At 41.2% G+C, this 22910-nt stretch overlaps 1 protein-coding gene across 8 annotated transcripts in view; it reads right to left on the bottom strand.

Annotated features, from left to right (window-relative positions):
* ZMIZ1 (zinc finger MIZ-type containing 1) overlaps window positions 1-22910 on the bottom strand; it is a 364625-nt gene that overhangs the window by 295366 nt on the left and 46349 nt on the right. For all 8 annotated transcript variants that reach the window (XM_087765607.1, XM_087765617.1, XM_087765610.1 and 5 more), the window contains exon 2: window positions 16700-16849. The gene's annotated coding sequence lies outside the window, so the exon portion shown is untranslated. The remainder of the gene's footprint in view (window positions 1-16699; window positions 16850-22910) is intronic.

Below are 22910 nucleotides of genomic sequence, written 5' to 3' on the forward strand. Positions count from 1 at the left end.
CAGAGTTGTGCTCTACTGATAGGTGAAAGAACAACTTTGAAAGGCAACTGCGTTGCCAATTAGCTTTCAACAAATATGTACACAAGCTGTGCTCGCAGGCTTGTGCTCAGCTTCCTCATTCTCCCCAGATTGCCTGCTTTTATAATGGTGAACTCCTTTCTACCCAAATACCCAGCTAACTTCGCACTGCTGGAAGAAGGGACGACTGCATATTTTATTTAGCTGGAGTTGTAACCCGCCCAAATATCACAGTTTAAGATCACGATCTTTGACCAAAGCCACACTCCAGTCACAAGGATTGAACACAAAACCCTTAGTTAGGCCTGAGCAGGGGGGGGGAAACAAAAAACTAAAAAAAAAAAAAAAAATCTACTATAGCAGTTATTCCAAAGAGGATAAGAGCTTGTCTGTATCACTCAAACACATACAAACATCCCACAAGTCCCAGCTCCTGTGTGTCAGTCCTCCTCAAGGAGGCTGAGCCAAGAACATGTACGCCCACGTGCATGCTCTCTGCGGCAACACCATGTTTTTGCCTAACAGAGCTGTACACAAATTAGGAAACAAACCCAAGTTCACAAAACCACGTAGAGATTAATGTTTGCAGTCTTTGGGTATATCTGCATGGTGCTCCACCCAGAAAACAGACTCTTTTTTTTTTTTTTTTTTTTAACTTGGGAAAGTTGATTACCTTGGGCTGAGCCCTGTGCCCACAACACTGTGCTGCTTTGCTTTAGGTACCCAGATTCTGTCACTCGGCACTAGTTTGGGTATCACTGGACAACAGTGTGCAAATCCTTTGTTTTCTCTTCATAATTTGCTTTGTAGGTTACTGCTATCAGCATTATACTAGACTAGGTCTAAAAGAAGTATTTTGCAATTAGCTTTCCAATAAATGTTAAAACATAGCTTTCTGCAATGCTTCCAAGTTTCAGCCCTTTTCATAAAATATTTTACACCACACCACACCCCCCTCCCCCCGGAAAGAGTTATCGTTGCAGTTATTAAGATGGAAACAGATGGCAGAAACAGGAGAGTTAAAACAATTCTGGAATTCTGCTTCATAAATTCCTTTAACTCACATAATTTCTGTTATATAAATTGTAATTTTGATAATAAGGCAGCTGAAAATAAGTCTAGTCTTGTAAGTTGTGTGGGTGTATGGTTATGCTTACATAAGTTTAGGTATCCACATTACTTTATAAGCATAGGTTTAAGTATGCTTTCGTAGATATCTATGCTCTCTGTGCGCACGTTTTGTTTCAGTATTTAGGAAAAATATCACTATGCCATATTGTGCAAAGCTTGTGAAATCTTTTTGTTAGGTAAAAGTGAAGGAAGCCAGTTTTTCAGCTAGTACCCTCATGCTGTTAGGCTGGCTGAAGAGAAAGGAAGGAGACATGGTGAGGCACGAAAGTACAGCCGAGATCTGTGTGGCCTTGCTACTGGTGAATTAGAAAAGTAATTTCTGCTGCATTTTCTACAGAATGGTTCACATCTGGACTCTGTTACAACAGGAAGGATTGCCCGACGATAAGACAGCCTAAAGATACCAAAGAATAAACAACTGTTCCTTTGATTCATTTATGTGTGATGGACAGCTTAACATACTGAAAATCTGTGGGTCTTTTGTATGCTAATGCAGTGTATGGCACAAATAAGCCCCACTACTTTTTTTTTTTTTTTTTTTTTAATTATTCTTTTGGAAATGCACTGGTCTCAAATACAGTGTGTCACCAAGTTGGGATGTGCATTTCCTAGAGTGGCTTATCTGCCCTACAACGTTTGCCTTCCTCCAAACAGGTACCTGAACTTCTGTTGAGGGATAGAGGACATGACATGCATTTCACCAAAACGGTCAGGTAAGCTTAAATTTACATTCAAATGCAGCAGTACTGAAAAACAACTCGGACCAGCTTGTATAGCTCAGCGCACGTAGCCTGAGCAAACGAACGCCTCCTTGCTCCTGGGTGTGACTGGCCACTGCCTCCAAGGAGGGAGGATGAGCCACGGCAGCCTGGGCCCCGCTGAGCTCGCAGGGCGCAGCAGCTTTCAGCGCCTCCTCACTCGAGAGGAGAGCCAGCTGAGTACGGTGACATTTCCTCCAACAAAACCACATCTGTTCATGTGCCTTCATGGGGATCTTTAACAAAGGGCTCCAAAGCCCAAGTTCAACCGTAAGTAAGGAAGGGGATTTGAAAACTAATTTCTGATGAACTTCTGCCAGATTATGGAGGCCTCAGTATCAGTAACATACCCATACATAGGGTGGGTTAAAGAAAGAAAGGAGAAAAGCTAAATACTGCTTTGAATACAAATGACTTGGAATGCATTGCTATAGAATCAAAATAAAAGACTGAATATACATATGGTGACTATACTAAATTGATTATTAAAGGAGGGCCATATGGAGAAAAATAATTTGCAGGAATAATACAAGCCTCACAAGAAGCTACGTTATCTTTACATTATTTTTTAAGTTTCAAATTATGTGTGTGTATGTATATATATATAAAAACATACAGCTTCACATACATTGCAGTATCTCTTAAGTAGTCAGATTTTATTATTAATCTCCAATTACTCACACAGTAAAATATGTTGCTCTGTTTTAGCTTACATTTAGATGTACATCATTATTTTCCATGATAGCACTTCAAAACTTCCCTTTCTCCTATATACATACTATATACATTAGACCTTTCCAATTATATCAACTGCAATTTCATTCCTATGTAATAATGGCACAACTTCTACATGATTTATATAGAACTAGCCATGCACCAAATTGTATTTCCTCCTCCTAGAAAAAGCTCTGAAGATGAACCAAAGATTTAAGCTGCTGCTTTTAAATGAAACATAGTGGTATCCTTCAGTTCGTATTTAGAATTACAAGTACCTGCTTTCTTTAAGAAATGTGTGCTTTCAAACTTCTTTTTTTTTAAATTCCATTTCCCTTTATGTTTGTGTACCTGTCATGTTTGTGATCTTTATCATTATTATAGTGGGCAAAACAAAAAGGGGAAAAAAATCAGACTTAAGAAATATGTCAACATTTCCAGTTCCCTGTCGTTCCCTCTAATCATTTAGAGAGATATAACTTCTGGTTAACACTAAACATCTAGCGATATTGTTAAAGGCAGCGCTTAGCCCTATCCATATATCTTGACATTTTTAGTGTTGCCAAATTTCTCTTCTTGCTACCACAGCTAAAGAAAATCCTCAAATAAACAAAAAAAAAACCCAAGCATGCAAAAGTGATTTCACAAAAGGCCAGACTGGTTACTCGTTTGCAGACCTGCACCTCCATTTGCAATCCACCCCTAGTTGGGAAAGGTCCGAGTACATACAAAATGTCAACCTTGCTCATCCTTTAGTATTTTCCTTTATTATTCAACACACATTTATTATATGGAGCCCATTGCCAGAAAAAGACGGGCAGGATAACCATGTATAATGTAAGGGACCTTCCTAGCTTTGTATTTCAACTGTTTGGGATTTCACAGAGAAATAACTATCCCTTGTTTTCTCATTGAGAAACAAACTATTCCTATCATTATGCAGGAAGGGGCGGGGGGAAAAGGAACCTTTGTAAAACGGAAATCCAACAGCAAGGGGAAAATGCCGGAAAACTTGGTTGTATGCTAAGTATACTCACACATGTGAGGATCTCTAAACTCTTCAGAGTTGTGTCAAGTTTTACAGGCAACACAGTACCCTCCCAAATCCTTAACAGTCAGAAACGGTGCCAGCCACAGTAACCAAAGCTTTTTCCTGGTAGTTCATTAGCTGCCCAACAGTTCGCCAACACAACCCCTTGCAACCCCACACCAATCTCCCCCCCCACACACAGAGCCACGACTGACTTTTCAGGCAGCATCCCTGGCATTCTGCTGCTTCCACACCGATGACAAGGTGAATATGACAGCATGCCCTCAAAAATCGCTTTAAAAAACAAAACCACCCAAAACCACACAAGTATGTGACTCATCATTTTGATAGCCTGCTCCAGATCAGAAATAAGCTTACATATATTTAAATGCATTTAAGATGGCTGCTTGCAGATTAAAGCCAGGGTTGCTTTGATTTGGCTTCCTGCTTCCCCACCCCACCACTGTGAAAGATGGAATTACCTCACTGTAAAAACACCGGCAGGGGGGATTTGCACCAAAACGGAGGCTGCCCAGGCGCACACTGCTCCCTCCCTGATGTTAATGTGAATGTGGAATATCAGGCATGTTTTCTTCTTCCAGATCGAGTCCCCCCTCGATCCCGCACAAGCAGGATCCAAAGAGGACCTTCTACGGTGTCAACACACACCAAGCCCCTGAAACAGGTCATCAGCTCTATCCTCAGCAGCTGTGATCTGCTGCCACAGTGTGGGCTCAAGGCTGGGGCTTCGAGGCAGGAGCCTGGCTGCCCGAACTGGGCTGCCACAAGAAACCAGAGCTGGACGGGGGACCTCAGGGCTCTCTGCCTCTCGTGAAGTGACCCCAGTGGCTTCTTGCCGAGGGCAAAAACCATGGGAAGGGAAGCAAATGGCAAGAACAGCAACTGTTGGTCACAAGAATTTAGTGTTCTTTCTATATGCAATTAGCATGTAGAGGGAATAGCTGATGTTAGCATCCTCAGTCTTCCATGTTAATTTGCATTCCTTTTCTTCTATTTAACTCCTCCCATCTTAAAAACCAACCAAACAAAAAAACACAGAAAAAAACCCAAATACCTGCCTTTATTTGTAAGTCAGGGAAACTGCTTTGCTTGAGTTCTAGGACCCAAAGTTGCACTAAGTTAATTTTACCTGAATTTCTGATGCATCACATAGTTTTTAGACTGTTAACACTGATCTCTAGTTGTGCTAATTTTAGAACAATTTGAGCGAATTCTGAAAACAGGACAAAACTACTGCAGCACCATAGATAAAGCTCAGTTAAAATGCCATGCTGGCTTTTCTAAATTGATATTTGAAACCATACACCTCATCAATGTTATGGATTAATATTGACTTTTATTCTTCAGCTCGCAGTATTTCTCCAGCTGTATTTAATGGTTATTACTACAATTATCTGCATTTTAATTTTCAGCATTCACATTTTTCTACTACTCTTTCCAACAGATTTTTTTTTGTTGTTTTTGTTTTATTTTTTTGGCCCACTGCCCTTCCTCACAGTGTCCATAATCCGTGGAGGAGAGATTGCTGATGGCTTTATCACAGGCAAACAGAATGAAGCTAATGGTAACAGGCACTCCTTGCTAGGTAATTATTATAGGAGAAAGAATGCAAATGAGCCCTAATCTGTCTCACACAATGGCAGAGGTCTCGGATTTGCATTAAACCTTTTGCAGCACTCTCCCAGATCGGAGACTCTGCAGATAACAATGCATCTGCAGCACAGGCTGCTCCTTCCACTCAGTGCAGTTATTAAATTGTGCCCCCAGCAGGTACAGTTGTCCCTAAATGACTTTCCCCTCCCCCTTCATTGCTCTGGTCCCCTCCTCCTTCCCTCTTCCCCCCTCAGCTTTGCTGGAAAAAAAGCTAATTGTGCATGCCATTTGGCTTGATTCATGTTTACAATGAAGAAGAAGAAAGCGCTGTTTGGTAATTATAAGAGGGGAATGGACATCAGGAAATCTCCATTCTATTCCCAGCTATGTCATTTACTTGCCAGGGGACTGCAGGGAAATAACTTTGCTTTTCTGTGCATCCATGTGTTCAGCTAGAAATATAGGGTTGACATTTGTAGTGGCCCAATAGACTCTTTCGTTTTACAATGGCATCTGCCGAACACTCAGGAAGCAAATGCTAGACTTTGCTTGAATCTAGGCTGAGCTCATGATAAGCCGCAGTCCTTCCGAAGAACTACTGCCTAGATCTCAATTCCCCATCTGATAATAGGTTGCAAAGAATGATATTCTTTTCCAGCACTCTGCCCTGCTATAAAAGGACCTAAACTAACACCTGCCAGCTGGGCCTGTGCTCAGTGCCCACAAAGGTGCCTGCCCACTAGCAGATCTTATAAGAAGGTGTAAGGATTATGTTTGAGGTGCTCTGATCAAAGATTACATAGCATCAGGACAAAACACCATTTTCTCAAACCTTATCATCTCCAGCGTCTTCCATTATGGCTTGTTTGGGTTAGGAGCAGGGGAGTCAAAGGTACTGAACCCTTCCCTAGGGAGCCCCTAGTTTGAAGGCAAACCTCCTTACTAGGATGCGACGTGGAGCAGACTTTTTCCAACACAAGTGCCTTCTTGAACACTCATTTCCTCCTGAGACATTTTTGTCAAATGAGATAAAATACAATAATATTTTATTTTCAAAATTGATCTTCAGGAATCAGAAAGCATCTGCCACAGAATCACTTTTTTTGTCTATTGACAAGAAGATGGAGACTACCAAACTCTCTGTAAATGGGTATATAAAGTAACTTCTCAGCACGTAAAAAAAACCAAACCAAAACTATACACATTGTGTGAGAGGAATGGTTTCAAAATCAAGATGAACCACCAAATTCAGCTGCACATCGTCACTACTATTCCAGTACCACTTATTTAGTTTTGAATTTATGTCTGAAATACTAACCATATGCAAAGACACTTCTTGAAAATCTGTTATTAGGCAAGTGTCACACAAATTCAAATTAAAACCATTTCACAAATAATTAAGAGATACTTGCTACCAAGTAATTGACATAAGGTATAAAGTAGCTACAGTTAATTAAGGTGCACTAAGTGTATGATGACCACTGATGTCTGAAAGGAAATATCCTTTTTCAGATTCTTTATACTAAAGAGGGAAAGAAAAATAATCAAGACTGGATTCTGCAAGCACCGTATAGCATGTATTTTAATTTCTTTTTAACCAAGAATCTGGGGACACATGTAAGACTGTATCAAACAACTTAAATTTGAGTCCTAACCACAGATGCATACAGTGCTCTATGCCAGGCCTAGAGTGAGACACTCAGGGAACCCCAAGAGCCAAAAAAATTCGAGCAGTCACCAAAAAACAGCACAATGTCACATGACTAGATACCATCACTTCCAATTACACCATTCAGATACATTAATCATCCACCGTATTTGCTCTGGAGACAGCTACACGCTTTGTTCTTTCATCTATGAGGTTTTTTTCTTCCTTTCTGAATTCACCAATGCCAATACTGGCAAGCAGTTCCTCTGGAAATCAGATGTGGGTATTTTTAAAGCCTCCATAGCTGCCTAGATTGGGTAAATACTCTAAGTATAGTCCCTACTGAACTATGGCCAGAAATTAACAAATGGATTTTTTTTTTTAAACAATAGTTAAAAACCCCACAGCTATAGAAAGGGCTATAGTTTTTTAATGCCACGTAACAAGTTAATTTTTCAATAATCAAAGTTTTGCTCATTTCCATCAAATGGAGCAGTATGTCGGGCAGCGCTACTTCTTTATGCAACTATGGCTTATGCTATGCTCGCCTCTAAGTCAGACTAATAGATTGCTGGGATCCTCAACCAACAGCAGTACTGGGCAAAAGTATTATATGGTATAGTCATTACACCTAAACAATCAGTAGCTTATTGTACTTATTTTTAAACCATGCTTCGGCTATATTATGCTACTGAGGTTCTCTGAACGGATCCTCTCCCATTTGCACTGACATTTAAGGCTCTTGCCACTTGGAAGGACTGAGGTGGTACAATGTTATGAACGTTCTTTACATCAGAAAAGCAAAAGCTGTCTTGCACTGATTAGTTCACATAAAACAAAGGAGGAGATTTTCATTCAACTTGTTCATAAAGCTGCAAACATTTTCCCATGTAATCTTTGTGCTAAGTTTCCAACGCTAGAAAGCATTTCATTTGGAACACTGCAGCGATACATCACAAGAAGGGGGTATTTTTAAATCATCAAGGTAGACAGGTATCAGAACCTACAATTTCTTACATTTCTAACATGCTCAGGTCCAGATTTGTCACTGATCTCTAGGCTGCTCCTCCCCAGTGACCAGTTACTAACAACTGCCTACTGGTGCCATTTTTATATATGCATAAAAACCTTCTTCCAAATCGAGATGTAGTTGTAGAGCGCCTCAGATGAGAGTCTCACATGCTCACCCTCACTTGAAAGTCGGAGATCACCACACTGTTGCTAGACCAGCAAAAGCACCAGGGCAGAGAAAGTCAGGCGGGACAGCAGCCCCAACCGATTTCACTGCCCCCTGACGCTGCCTGGAGCGGACACGGCTATCTCGCACCTCCTCCTGCCTGCAGGCCTGGGGTGGGGTGGCCGTCCTGGAGGACGAGGAGCAGGGAGCACAGATGTCTTTCACGGGGAACTACTGCTCACACCGTGACCCTCCGCCCACCACTTAAGTCATGCACTTCAGGACCGCTCTCACATTAAGCATTAACTCAACCAGTTCAGCTGTGTTGCCAAGTAGCCAGTCAAATATTTACAAGGTTTTTAGAAGGTGCTAGATTAACCTCATCCGTTCAGTAGACAGACAAGGTCCAAGATTTCATACTCTATTTTGCATGCCCAGAAGTTACACTTCTGACGCTTTGAGACTCGCAACACTAAGTTGTTCAAAAGAAAAATCCAAACAGAAAAACTAAGAGGGACTCAATGCATACTGTAGACAAAATATTGGCACCACATACAGTGCTGGCAAGCAGAGCAGCATGCTGTGTTCCTAAGGGGGACGGCAAGTAAAATCCAGCTCCTAGAGCTGGTGATTGCAACCTCACCTGAACAGCAGCTTTGCCTTTGTCAGTCTCGTCTCTAGGTCATTTCATGGTAAAGACAAAAATTGCCAGTGCGCTTTCAAGGATCTCAACAGCTTTTCCCCTGCCATTCTCACCAGCCTTTTGAGAGTTTCCCTCTATAGCAGCATTCTCCGTTTCAGGGATTCAACCTTTCAACTGAAGCATGCGAGATCACTTATACTCTTGAACCGGCGGAGCTGCCAGCCTCCCCTTTGTTGCAAAGGGATTTACACTTGAATAGCGGTGGGAAGCGCAGTCTTTTAAGGAAAAGCTGGTGGGGGGAAGACGATTTACTTGCCAGCATCCAATTCTCAAATCAGGTTATCTACCAGCTCAACTTCTCCAGTTCACAGAACTGCAGGAACCTGATCATATCACTCGTTTGTAAGGAGTTTGCTGCGAGGTGACTTTTACGAACAAATTGCTAATTTGAGTTTACTTCAAAAAGAATCTTTATACATAATCATATGTGAAGTTAATTTCAAGCCTAAATGTGGACAATTATACTAATTTAATTTAGCCCATAGTAAATGATTTCATCATTCCACAAAGCTTCCCTCTTTATACATGGGCATTCTTTTTGTCATTCATCCAGGGCTTTTTAGGCATTCCCTATTCCAGCCCTGCATTGCCATGCACACCGCAGCACATCTGGTGGCTTCTACAGCTTTTCAGGAGAGACGCTGGGGAACAGAACGGCACAGATGCACTGCTGAGGGCAGAAGATCAATTGAACAAGAGTAAGCAAGTCTGCTTCAGTTTAATAGCTAGTGACATGCTGGCTTTGGCCCTCCACCTAAACATACACAAAAAAGTAGCACCTCCCTGGTGCATTACTGCTCCTAAGCTGCAAATCTGTAGATAACTACTGATCGGTTTCAGGCTAAGGTAGCAGCTACCAGGCAGTATCATACTGCTGCCTTTCAAACAGCATCACCCTCTTGTAAATCCACACAGGGTTTTTTGTTTCCTTGCTTGCTGTGTATGCATAAAGCCTGCTATCTCCAAGAAAAATAATAGCATCCGAAGTATGAAAGGTGGCAAATGCTAGTCTCTGGCATAGAGAAAGATCTGTACATTTCTTCTTCTGTTTTTAAAATGTTATACCTGCTTCTGATTCAGTCTCCTGCATTCTGAATTAGCCACACACTGAAACACACAGAGAGCACGGCCTACAGAGCACAGAAAGAAAAAGGCTAGCGCACTCCAAAGCTGGTGGCAAACCACGGTCCCCATGAAAACCACATGTGCCAGAAACCAAATATTTTGCATTTTGCTTACTGCTAATAAAGCTGCTTCACTTCATTAAAAGCAGCTTATCATTTTACCTACTCACTCTGATTAATTAACCTCTGGTTAAAATGAATGAGCACTTGATTTGAGGATTCTATTAATGTGACACCAGTCAACCACCGCTTGCATACTTCCATCCTTCTCCTTTTATTCTCCCATCTCCCTACACCAACAGTGTCTTATTAGGCCATTTGGACTGACACTCCCAGTACCCTTTGAGCATACTATAAATGCTTTTAGAGAGAGAAGTGAGGAAGGAAAAGTCCCACAGTCCAAAACTCATCCAAGGTTCAATTTCCCTGCTGGAATATACAGATGGATATCATGTACTTCTCACTGTAATTAGATCACAAGCTTGGAAAGAAACAGCATGGAAAGAAGAGCGAGCCAGGGAAATACACTGGGTTGCTGGGAACAGGGGAAAAACGACAGTACCATTAATGCATACAACTCATTTGTCTTTCCAGAATAAAATAATTTTAAATATGAAGCACAAACAGCCGTCAGTTCCATCAAAAACCTGACTTTCTTAGAGAGCAAAGAACTTTCTCCCAAGCCAAATACCATGTGCTGTATATGAATAAAGACAGCTTCTGCTACAGTATATGCCTACAGATTTCACAGTTGCATATTACCGCCAAAATCTCAATTTCTAGCAGCAAAAAACTTATGTTACCATTCTTTAGCCAAGCATCTGAAGATTGAAATATATCATAGCTGCTCATTTTGCTGGCAAACAGTGCTTCCCTTCATATACCCAATTTTCATCTCTATTCAACTGATTTTATGAATGTCACAAATACCTAAGGGTATTTGGGAAGTAAAAAAAAAACCAACCCCAAACCCTCACCCACTTTCCCTTTTTCTTCTTTTATCTTCCTTGTCAAGTTAAGCATCCATTCTTTTGCAACAATGCCCCCAGAGAAGACAGAAAGATCATTAGGCCTAAAATTGTAACAAATTCATAGTTTGAGGGAGAAGGAGGGGAAAAGAAGTTGAGGGCAAGTGGAAATAAAAGTTCCTGGGTCACCCTAACATTTAGGTTTAAATTCCTGTTCAATCAGTGTAAACCACAGGTGGAATATTACCAAAGCAACTGGAAACTTTGTATTTATGTTACAAGCAATTCAAGAGGTCTCTTTCAAGAGAAAGTGTGTTTAGGTTATGAACCCTTGAGTATAAGGCACAAGCCTGAAATTCACTGCCCAGCCAGACAAGGCTGTATGCGGGAAGGCACCAAAGGAAGATCTGGTTTATATCACACAGCAGGGCAGTAAGTGACCATGAGTCACTGATGCCCTTCATCTGGCTTTTAAGGCCATCAGCACTGGATCAAAAATGTTTCAGACCACATGTTACAAAGCGCTTCCCAGTATAAATTTACCCAGCCAGTTCAAATCTGCACAGAATTTTCTAGACAAAATTTCATTATAACACAAGGCTTCCTGCAGGATCAAATATGGTCTGTCCTGCAGCTGACAAGATGTTAGCACAGCTCTCTACTATAATGCTTGGGCTAACTTAACAGGAGTCTTCCCATGGGGTAAGCCCAAAAGGGGTGAAGCAGGATGAATCATTCTGGCACCACCACCTAAGCTGTAAGAGGCACCCAGTCCTCCCAACGCCCCAGGCAGCACCACATTTTCTACACCTTAACCATGCGTATACCAGACACAGTAGAAAAGAGACAACCAGCTGAAGGATGGAGCAGTATGCACCCAGAGGGGTCGTTCCCTAGCAGAAGAGAACAGTCATCAAGTATAAGGAAATCAGGCAACAAACCAGGTCTTTTTCCATTGCTAACTTCAACAACATTCAAAACTGATTTGGGCCTTCCAGCTTTCTTTGAGGGACTAACTGGTAATATAAGCAAAGGCAAAATACCAAACCCTGCCACCTACACTAATACCCATGCATTACACTTTGTTCCTCTCAGCCACTAATTATGGATTAGCACCACAGGCTCTTTCCAAAAACTCCTTCCTGCAGACTGTCGATTTGCACTCCCACCGCTCTGCGGCAGCCACTGCAAGTCGCTCAAGCCAGAGCTCCTCCTAGCAGGCCTGCAAGGCTCCAGAGAGCATAAGAAGCCACCTCAATGCTCAGGGCAATTACTTACACAGCAGGGGTGATGATGGGCAGACATCTAGCCTCCAGAAGCATCCCTTCAACCCCTGGGACTGCATGGAAAGAGGAGTTGAGCAATGATCCAACTGCAGTTTGTCAGGGTGGGGGAACGGGGAAGGAGAGGAGGCCCCAGCAGAAGGGAACACACCACTCCACGTAAGATGTGTTTAGTTATTCCTAAACAAGTAAATTCAGTTTTATATTCAGAAGTAGGTCCGTACACCTCAAACACGACGATTGCAAGGAGTACCGAAAACTCCACTGCGTTAAGGACAACTGAGGCAGGCAGACCATAACTGCTCAAACTGGAGGAAAGCCAAGTGACCCAGAGCTAGCTCTGCTAACACTGAAGAACTGAAGGGTTTTAACCAGTGACAAGAAATAGTCATTGCCATAGCTACACTACATGGGGAAGACAATACCTTCAAGCCCTCCATACAGATACAGATGCCCTGAGGCAACCCCTTGCAGTCTTTTCACCACCTCTCCCCGCAACCCTATTCACTTCCTGGGACCTGTGAAGTCTGCCCTCAGAAAAGGGCTGAGCCAGACAACTGAAAGGATACAAAAATTCAAAATCACAGCTCTTACTGCCATTTTAACCTAGCTTCTTGTGCCTAGATATGCCAGATTTTTACTCTGCTTCTTAGTAATTCTTAGACCTTGTATATGAAAGAAGTGATTTAAGAACTAGTTAATTTCAGCTCTGAACTCCCCACTTTGTGCATATTTAAAACCACCAAAGATGTTTAAAACGATATTTTTGGAGGTGCAAAATAAGCATCCAGCTTTCTGAATTTTTTTTTTTTTAAACACTACATCGCAAACAGATTCTAAACATACAAATGACCTGAAAAATGCACTGCTGGGATGGAAATGTTTTTTCTTCTCCAATAAAATTTTTGAGATTTAAATCTTCTCCATATCAGAATAAAAAATTAAAACCTGTAACCTTCATAAAATGAAAATCAGAAAAATATCAAAGGTTTCATTAAAACACAAGAGAGCACAGGCTCATTGTTAACATAAAGTTAATTAAGTACTTAAAGGCCTTAAGCAGCGGTAAAGTCCTGATTTAAACTGGGAGACTGTTAAAGCTTTGCAAACTGAAGACTCTGGAAGAACCTGTCATCCTCTCGTAAGGTGCAACATAGCTTTGACAGACGCTGCATTTTACTGAATGCAGTCACTGAATGAAAAATCCTAACCCCAAACTTATCTCAAAGGATTTGGGGAAAAAAAGAAAATCCCAGACTTAAAACAAACACCTTGTTGAAATGCTCTACAAGGCTCAAGAGCTATGAACTTGATTTATATATGAAAAGAGAAATACAAACGAACAGGGTAAGCTTCCCACTGACAAATAAGTTATTACAGGCATGCTGCTTAACATACACAGCGTCACCCACCTGAAATGTTAGCTAGCAGCAGTATCACCTTTCCTTTGGAGATGGTTCAGGTTGATACAAATGAGAGAAAGAAAAACGTGGAAATAATGAGGGAAATAGAAGTTCTTTCAAAAAAATCAGTACTAAATCATCATTCTAGATGCACTGATAAGAAACGTAACTTCTGAAACAGTCTAAACAGAGGTATGGTTGCTTTCCCAGAGAAAAAAAAAAAAGGCAATTTGAAAATTATGTTTGCCAAAATTTAGTTAGAGGAAATGGGGGAGGAAAGAACAGCATTAAAGGCAGCAAACAAAACACAGAAAACTGTGGGCCACTAGCCAGCCTGATCTTTTGTTGCCTTGTCCCTGTTCTGCCTCTCCCCTCCTTTCTATCTCCCTTCAACATTTCCAGTCTGGGAAGGGGTATATGCTTCCCCATCCTCCACCTTTCCTGAACCTGCTCTAGTCCAACACATGGGCAAGAATTTCCTTTTGCTTTGGTTCTCAAATTTCACTATCACATCCAGCCTCTCCTCCCAAAGCTTTTCACCCGGAGGAATACAGTCTGCATGACTGCATTTGATAATACAGACTCTGCTGCTTAAATACCATACATTTGCAGACAGTTAAAGCACGTTTTACAAAGGTACCATAAAGGAGTTTAGCAACATACATCTCCTGGGCGCACAGGTCACTGCAGCAGCTGGAAAGGGACCCTCTCCAACACGGGGACAGTTTCTCTCCTTGTGAGGATGGAAAGGAGCACACAGAGACAAGGTGTTTGGTGTGAAGCCATTCCCAAACCACGGCTTCGGAGGGATGATCCGTCTGACGTGTTGCAACTTAGGAAGCATGAACAGGGAAAGGAGGGGAGCAAGAAGGCAGGGAATCCCCTCCAAATTTCCAGTGCTGTGCAAGAGGGACAAATAGATGTGTCCAGCCAGAGACAAATGGCAGTGGGCTGTGCACAGCCTTTCAGCTGACCCTATGAATTGAGCAGAAGCACTTGCCTCCGCTGCACATCACTGCATATAAGACGCGTGCTGGGAGGGAGGCAATAACAACAACTGATGCCCATGATCCTGCAAAACAGCTTGCAAAGCTTGTGCTTCCCTCAGCCCCCAACCCAGGGAGTTTGAAGGCATTCAGAAACTGTACAAAAACTCAGCTGGAGCTACGAATCTTAATAGTGGCTTTCTTCCACACCTGCAGCTCAGCCAAGCCTCCCACGTCTCAGCGTGCCCCCAAATACTGTGTTTCAAAGAAATTTTACAGAGCCTTCACTTGTCTGGGAGAAAACAGGTTCAGAGGCCACAAGGCAGCTTCTCCTTCTGGGCTCCTCCTCCCAGCATGCTGCAGCATCAGTGGCGAAGGCAATGCCTGCCTGCCTGCAACAGCACAGGCAGCTGCATTATTTAGTCTGGCACCAAGGAGAAAAGCTATCATCCATTTTTAAGTTAGATTCAGGGAACCAGCTGGGGACCAGCGATTGCCATTTTTGAAGTGTGAGAAGAGAAGCGTAACCAGCCTTCCCATAGTAACAAAGATTAGCGGCCTGGAGTCTGACACTCCTCCTGCATTAAAAGATAGGAGACAAAGCGATAGACAGGTAATTACATAGAAGGAGCCCTGGGGAAATTGCAAACTCCTTGAGAACCCTTTAGCTGGTCTGTATGTTTCTCCTTGTCTCTGCTTCAGCTGAAGGTCTCCAAGAAACATTTGCCCATTAGATCATTAGCTTTATTGCAGAAGGTAGCCAGGCAGCTGGTAGCAGCCGTTCAATAAAGACTTAGTTTGCCTCTGCACCATCAAGAATGAGATAGAGAATGAGAAAGAGAACATCCCAAGGCACATCACCTGTCTGCAGCTTATCCTTGATAAGTTGGTGTACTGAGTCAGTCTGAGGGGTCTGACAAATCTCACTGGGGCAATTTAAGACATTATTGCATCACACTGTCTTCTCAAACCTTTCACAAAGGTTAGCACCACAGAGCAAATCTGGCAGAATAATTTATATCATGCATTGGCCTCCCCAATTCAGAGCCTAGCAAGTTAGCATAAACCCCTTCTCAGAGCTGGTTTATTAAGTTAAGACATCAACTGTGAACTGGAATGGCTGAGGTACAGACAGAAGATATTGCCTCCACTACAAGGACCATTAACATCTATCACAAAGATGGAAGGGGAAATGACATCTTGGAGCACTGCAGCCAGTTCCTAAGCAAATACAAATCTAAACATTGAGTTTTGGTACTAAAATATATAAGCAATTTCTCTAGCAACTGACTTGAGTCTACTCATGCAGCTCAGGATACTCTATGAATCACAGCACTAATTTTTTGTACTTTATATACCCTGACAAATAAATTGAATGTCTTCAAGTGGAAAGACAGACATGGATTACATGTGGATCACATCACCAGATAACTACAATATTTAATTGCTTAGAAGAATTACAAAAAAGGCACTGCATTTGAACTCTCACCCATCACATTTTGCGCTTCTGCCCAAAACTAAAAAAAGTCTGGAGAGGTGAAGAATTGCCATCTGTTCCCACTCTTCACAAAACACACCATTCAGGGCTAGAGCTGGGGTTCCAGTTGGTTCCTATCTTATCTGTCAGTGGTACAACCAGCCATGAAACCATGAAGGAACCCAGAGAAAACAATCAGGTTTAAAAAAACAAAAACAACTAAACAATAACAACAAAAACATCTATATTTATCTGATTAGATGTACACATATGATAAGTATAAAAGAAGCACTTTTTGAGACACAATTCTTCAACTTGGCTTCTCCAGATCTAACTCATTGTCTTTTCATCTAAGCTGATATTCAGACAAAGATTTAGTTAATCAGTCTGCAATACAAGAGTTACATAATTTTTTTTTTTCTCTGCAAGCATTTAAAATGTATCTCGTCTTCTGGTTTTTCCAAGGGCCTGTATCCTGCACATAAAAGCAGAGTGAGAAGCCCACAGAGCTTCTGTTTGCATCACCCTGTTAGAAGGGCAATCCACATTAACCAGAAGACTTGTCTAAACTCTATGTAGACAAGCTTCTTCTAACATCACCCTCCTTTCCAGAAAGAGCTGGGCAGGCAAGACGCCTCGAAAAACAGGTAACAATTACCTCTTACCTTTCTGAAGAGGCCGCCGCCAATTAGCACATTCCTGGAGCTTCTAATTCAGGCAAGAAGAAAGGAGAAAAGAGGAAGGAAAAAACAAAAACAAAACAAAACAAAAAAAAAGGAGCAGGAAGCCGTTTTCTTCCAGCACAACAGTATTTCCTAAGGGGTGGAAAAAAAGAAGAAAAAAAAAAATATTAGCTTTCATGTATTTTGAAGAGGCTACAGATTACAACTCCTTGGAAGAGCTACCGTGCCTCTCCTTCAGTTCCAAAATACCAACTTGAGCTGTCCTATATTTTCTCCTTCTGTCGTCACCTTACCAAAACATGTAATATGAAGGTCAAGTCACCTACTATTAAGAAAAACAAAGATGGGTTCATGTCAGAATGGGATAAAGTTCCGTACTAGAACGGGATGAAGTCCCATTCAAAAATATTCTTGAGCACTCATTCTATTAAGTAAATATGCTTCAGCCAAGCTCACACCCACTTCTGTAAAAATTCAAATGAGCCACATTTACTATCAAAATAGTTGGCAAATTCCAACATGCATACTGAACATACAGGTATATACTGACATTCAAGTGCTTATGTACTCTTCCCTGCAAGGATCATACCTAGAATTACGAGACATATGCAACTAATCATAACTTCTATTTCTTTTCAAGATAACTACTCTTTTTTCTTAAGACAATCTATTTTCTTAAGACAACCTATTCCAGCTATATTGAATCTTTCAGTAACAATAAGAGAAAAAAAAATACTAAGTGTCAGAACGAAGGGAAAGGGAACCAAAAAGCGTTTTTGTGACTAAAGATACCACTTAGAAATCCAGCTTCACTCCCATAAAACCATAATCCCTCACCTCAGACCATATCTCTCTCTGCCCTACTCCTAACATGAATTCAAAGAGACTTACAGACACCCAGATTTAATGGGCCCCTCCCTACCTCCAGTACCTGCCTCTGATGAAAGGCAGGAAAATCAAGTGGAAAATTATTTTGAAGAGTGCATGCAAGACATTAACATATTTGAGGAAATGGCAATCAAGGTTTTCCACGGGGAATGAGCAAAGGGAAACACGTCCAGTCTGTTCTCCATCACATTTTGTTGTCTTATACGCAGACAGAAAACTCTACCCTTTTCTGTCCCATGGAAAATCTGAATGCAAGTTCTCAAAATAAGGAAAAAAGTCTATGCTACCTTACATTTCCACACACACCTCTATCATCCCTCAAAAAGATAATTATCCCGTCTGCTAACAGTATGCAACTGCATACGGATCCTAATCTCCCAAAAGAGATTTTATACAAGGGGCCCCAACAGATAGGAAACAACATAAAAGGCAGCACTCCCATCACAGCATCTCCCTCAAAGCCGACCACGTCTGTCCAATTCTAAATGGCCACAGTTCCTGCATTTCTCTAGGGGACAAAAGCTCTCTTCTTCTCTCCTCCTGTCAGCAAGACTTAAAGCTGCAAGAGTAATTCTGTCCAGATTCCCCTCTAGATAGGCAATGATTTAAAGAATTCATGAAGTAACAGTGGCAGTGTAAATAAACAATGAAAAACTAAATAAAGATCACAGAAGACGACACACAGAAAATGTGCACTAAGGAGAGAAAGAACAAGATCAGCGATTCAAAACCTCTTCTGCCTTGTTACGTTCACCCATAAATAGGCCTAACAATAATGTGACAACGCAAAAGAATGGATCCTGACACAAAAATGTACTGACACAAAACCATACCTGCTCCAAAACCTGCCTCCCCAACATGTTCCCTAAAGGCAAACCTTCCCACACTGTTTAATTCCACTTTCTCGATGGCTTACACCCCTCGGTCCATTTCTGCTTTCTGTCAGATTTCAGCCCTTTTGTACCAATTGATGCAAAGCAACTTAAGCCAACACCTGGAGTACTCAAAATTGTTATACTTTTTAAAAAGAGAGAAACGGTGCTACAGCCCTCATTGTGGGGATGTGAGAAGAAATGACCCTCAATGAATTGCTCCTGACATGCATACATCCCGAGGCTATGTGCTAATCAATACTTACTGAGCAGCTCCGCACAAACCAGGCTGCAAAATACAAGAAAAAAAAAAATTGTATCCCCCTCTCAACCACACACTAGTTTTGTATCGCTAAATCAAATGCCTCATTTGCTTTTCTTTTTCATTATTAAATCAAAAGGATGCTTGAGACAGCATTTTTCTCCCTGCTAAGAGAAAGCCCCCACATATGTCAGATGAAGTCTGCTAAGAATTGATATACTGGTTACGTTTCAAGTGCTTAAAAATTTTACACTTTCATCCTCTGGTAGGAGAAATAATTTAAAGCAGACTTACAAGATTTGGAGGAAGCATATTTTTAATCAAACATAAAATCAAGAGGTGGCAAAAAAGAAGGCTAAGTGTAAAAAAACTAAAGTTTATTAACATTCTCAGGGAGACAGAAATCTGCCATAAGTACCACTTAGGGATGTAGCTTTGACTCAACATCACTTGCCCCAAAGACAGTGCAATTGCTCCGTTCTCAAATCCTCAGGCAAGGAAAAAAAAAAAATAAAATGAACTGAAATAATGCATTACCCCAAAGTCAAATTCTAAGTGGAGAAACCTAGTAAAAAAAGACTTGAGTATATTTCTGGCAGGGCCAGAGATAATTTGTATAAGAAAAATGTCAAAATGTTTTGGGTATACAGCCACTACAGAAAGGAAACAAACAGAAAACTGGGAAACACTGTATCGAAACCCAACAAATCGTTGACATCAACAGTAGATAAATGAAGAGGCATATGTTAAGACAAACACCCTCAGATGGTGTGTGAGTCAACTTCTACAGTGGATTTAGCAGAGTTGCTTTCCTATATCAAGCTTAATAAAAATAATCCTCAATTCCACCAGCTAGAGCTGGGTTTTCATCATATCTCACACTGTGCACGCTGATTCTGGACAGTACCTGAGCTGACAACTGAAACCTGGACCAGGGATTCTGAAATGTGATCTTGACTAAAAATTAATCCTTCTTTCTGGAGAATCAGTGCCAGATTTACTCCTCCAGCTGCACAATGAAAATACAGTGTTTTTTCCAAGTGTTACCCAAATCTAACCCACTTCCCACAGTTAAACGCAAAGATTCTGCATGACATTTGCTAGGATCTAGTTCATAATTTAATTGATCCAGAGACTTTTTAAGTTCAGAAAATAAAGAGTTTTGGGAACATAACTCCCCTCACTTCCAGTCTGCACCACACGACTGGCAAAGAGCTTGCTTGCCTTCTCCTGTCTGACCTTCGCCACGAGCCCCCATCAGCACTTTGGGGAACTACTCTGTTAAAAGGGAGCCTCCATTATACATAGCTAACCTGGAAGATTTCCTAGTTTATTGGATTTTCTAGGCCTATGATGTTTATTACTTCCATTACAACAAGAACTAGAGAAAGGAATTAGATCAGAGCGCTGCTGTATGTAACAGCCCCCTCCCCAAACCGTGTTCACAACATAACGCAAAGCAGGTGGGGGGGGGGGGGGGAGAGTACATCATTACCACCTTACATGATTTACAGGGGCAAAAATAAAAGTGTTCTCAAAGTTCTTCGATCTATGTTTAACAAATAGCTACTTTTCTTCTGGTAAATTACATACGCACTCAGTGTGCACTAATAGGCCAAGTTTATATCACAGCAAAGAGATTTTTGTCTTCCTGTTTATTTTTCAACCTCTTCATCTAGGAGATGTAATAAAATAAGTGTTTCATGAATATCTATTGAGGGAAGAAGCACTCTCAATTTCTCATTGTAAAACACAAACAAGCAAGTTAAGAAGATAAAAATACCTACTCTTAACCACCATGACGAAACAGAAAAAAAAGACCTTTTTCCAGATACATTCTTGTACAACTTGTAGTTAAGATGTTTCTTAGAACACCACCCTAAGTCTCTCTCACATACCTTACTAAAATATATTAGTCTGTAGTCTCTCTGCCACTAGTGCAAGTGGCACCTCCCAGGTATTTTGGGCACCCTCCCTTAACTCCCAGGGCAGGACTCTAAACCCCATGTTTTGAAGCCAGGATCCTGATCTCCCCCTGCGGCAGGTTCCTTCTCCTATCTAATATCTACAGTTTGGACAGAGTCAGTATGAAATGAAACTTGCATATAACATAGCGCTTACCTACAGCGACATAAAGAGAATAAGCTAGAAATTAACAAATTTTCATTTAATTTAGTATGAATTAAAAGCATATCCCTATTATTCATGTATATGTGCGTGTGTGCAAGTGTATATGTGTCTGTATACACAGAATAGGGTAAGCACTTCCACCGCAAACACCTGTGCTGGAGATATTTGTGAAGAAACAAGCTTCTTCAAACATAAACACTATTTTCCCAGAACTGCATCTGCACAAAGACAGGAAGCTCTTCTCAAGTATCTGTTACAAATAGCCAAGAAAAAGTTATCAAAATATTGTTGCAGAAGCACAGACAAAGGATAAAAGCATGGTACGAGTGAATCAAAACACAGATCTCCTAAATAAATTTTCCTTTGATTTGCCCAGGTCTTAGCAAACTCATGGGATCTACCCATCAATAGATGTCTAAACACAAGACACTGCGCTTTACTTACACGAAATATAGTTCCTAAACAAGAAGTATGATTTTTATTAATTTGAACCACCTTTATTCAAATGCCAAATGTGTTATATTCCTATATCTTTATTTAGAGGTGTTTATGCAATTCTTCTCTGGAGCTTAAATGTTATACCTATCTGTATTTCCCCATCTGCTTTCTTTGGATCCTGAAAAAAGCTCTTCCCAAAATGACATTTGTCCATGTGAAAATCTAAGTTTACAGAAGCACTATTTATATGCATGAATTTAGATAACATGCTTATTAAGCAACCAACCTATGCATGACTTTTACTCAGCAGTCTAACTGCAATGACCACCAATGATGAAAAAAAAAAGATTTAATGTTCTCTTAGACACCAAAAAAAGGTACATACCTAGCACAAGTAAGATTTTATACTCCATATTTTATATGCAAAGCCTTGAGGACCAAAGCCAGTGCACCCAAGCACAATGGAAGATGCTCATCACTTTAAAAATGTGGTCCCTTCCAAGAAACAAGGGGGGGGGGGGGGGGGATAATTTTTCAAAACATTTATTTCTGCCTTTTTTGCTAGATCTAGAAGGAAGCAATTCTTTCTCTAAAAGCCACGCTCCTCACCTTCCCCCTAAGTGACTTAGGTGATGGGATGCTGATAAACCAGCTAAAATAACAGTGCTGTTGTGAGACTCAGGACCTAAGACGTAAGGGACAGGAAAGTCAGGCACATGGCCATGTCCTGGAGAGCAGCATCCTCCTGGGGCTCCCTGCCAGGGTGGCGGCGTGGGCTCCTGCATGCCACTATCAGTGGGCCACGTGCTGACGTGACTGCAGATACCTTCTTACCCAGCTCGGCCACCGCTCCCTGCAGGGCAAGAGCGGGCACCTGGCTCTACACAACAGCCCAAAGGATACAGAGGGTGGGGAGGGGGCATGCAGAAACATTCGTTTTGCAAGATCTATCTCCATCTTACAAACCTGATTTCATATTTTTCTGTCTTATTCTTAATTAAAAAGCGGATACACTTCATGTTGGAAATCTGTATTTTTTGAAGCTTGAATCATTTAGCCTATTAAACCCAAGCCTGTAATATGGATATTATTTCTTAAAAACATACAGTAAATGCATTAAATTATTGATAGTCATTAAACAGGAAAAAAATTTAAACAGCTCTCAGCTTTTATCAATCATTAATGCAGTTTCCACTTGCACATCTCACTGGGTTGCTATCATATAGCGCAGAGCAAAGAGTACAAATCCTCAAGGCATGAATTCATTTTCTCTTGACGCAGAGTAAAAATATTCTTGGCAGCAGGAGAGAGGCTAAAACATGAAGCAGAATGGTTGAAAGGAGGCTTCTGTCTTTTGCAGTAAACAGGTAGGAATAGAAGGGAGCGGCAATTTTAGGGACCAAGGCCCATCCACTTCCCCTCATCTCCTGTAAGGGCCAGTAACAACATCATCAATCACCTCCAACACCCGGCAGCCTAAAGCAGTTACAGCCACCCTGAAAGCATTTACAAATTTGATCTCTATTTGAAATATATGTTAATTCAATGGCATACAGGGGAAAAAAGGAGCATTGAGGTCAAGAGTAAAGCATCCAGCAACTTC

The sequence above is a fragment of the Nipponia nippon genome, unplaced genomic scaffold, assembly GCF_047370975.1.
Source record: "Nipponia nippon isolate SJK-2023a ecotype South Korea unplaced genomic scaffold, ASM4737097v1 scaffold_3, whole genome shotgun sequence".
Classification (NCBI taxonomy): domain Eukaryota; kingdom Metazoa; phylum Chordata; class Aves; order Pelecaniformes; family Threskiornithidae; genus Nipponia; species Nipponia nippon.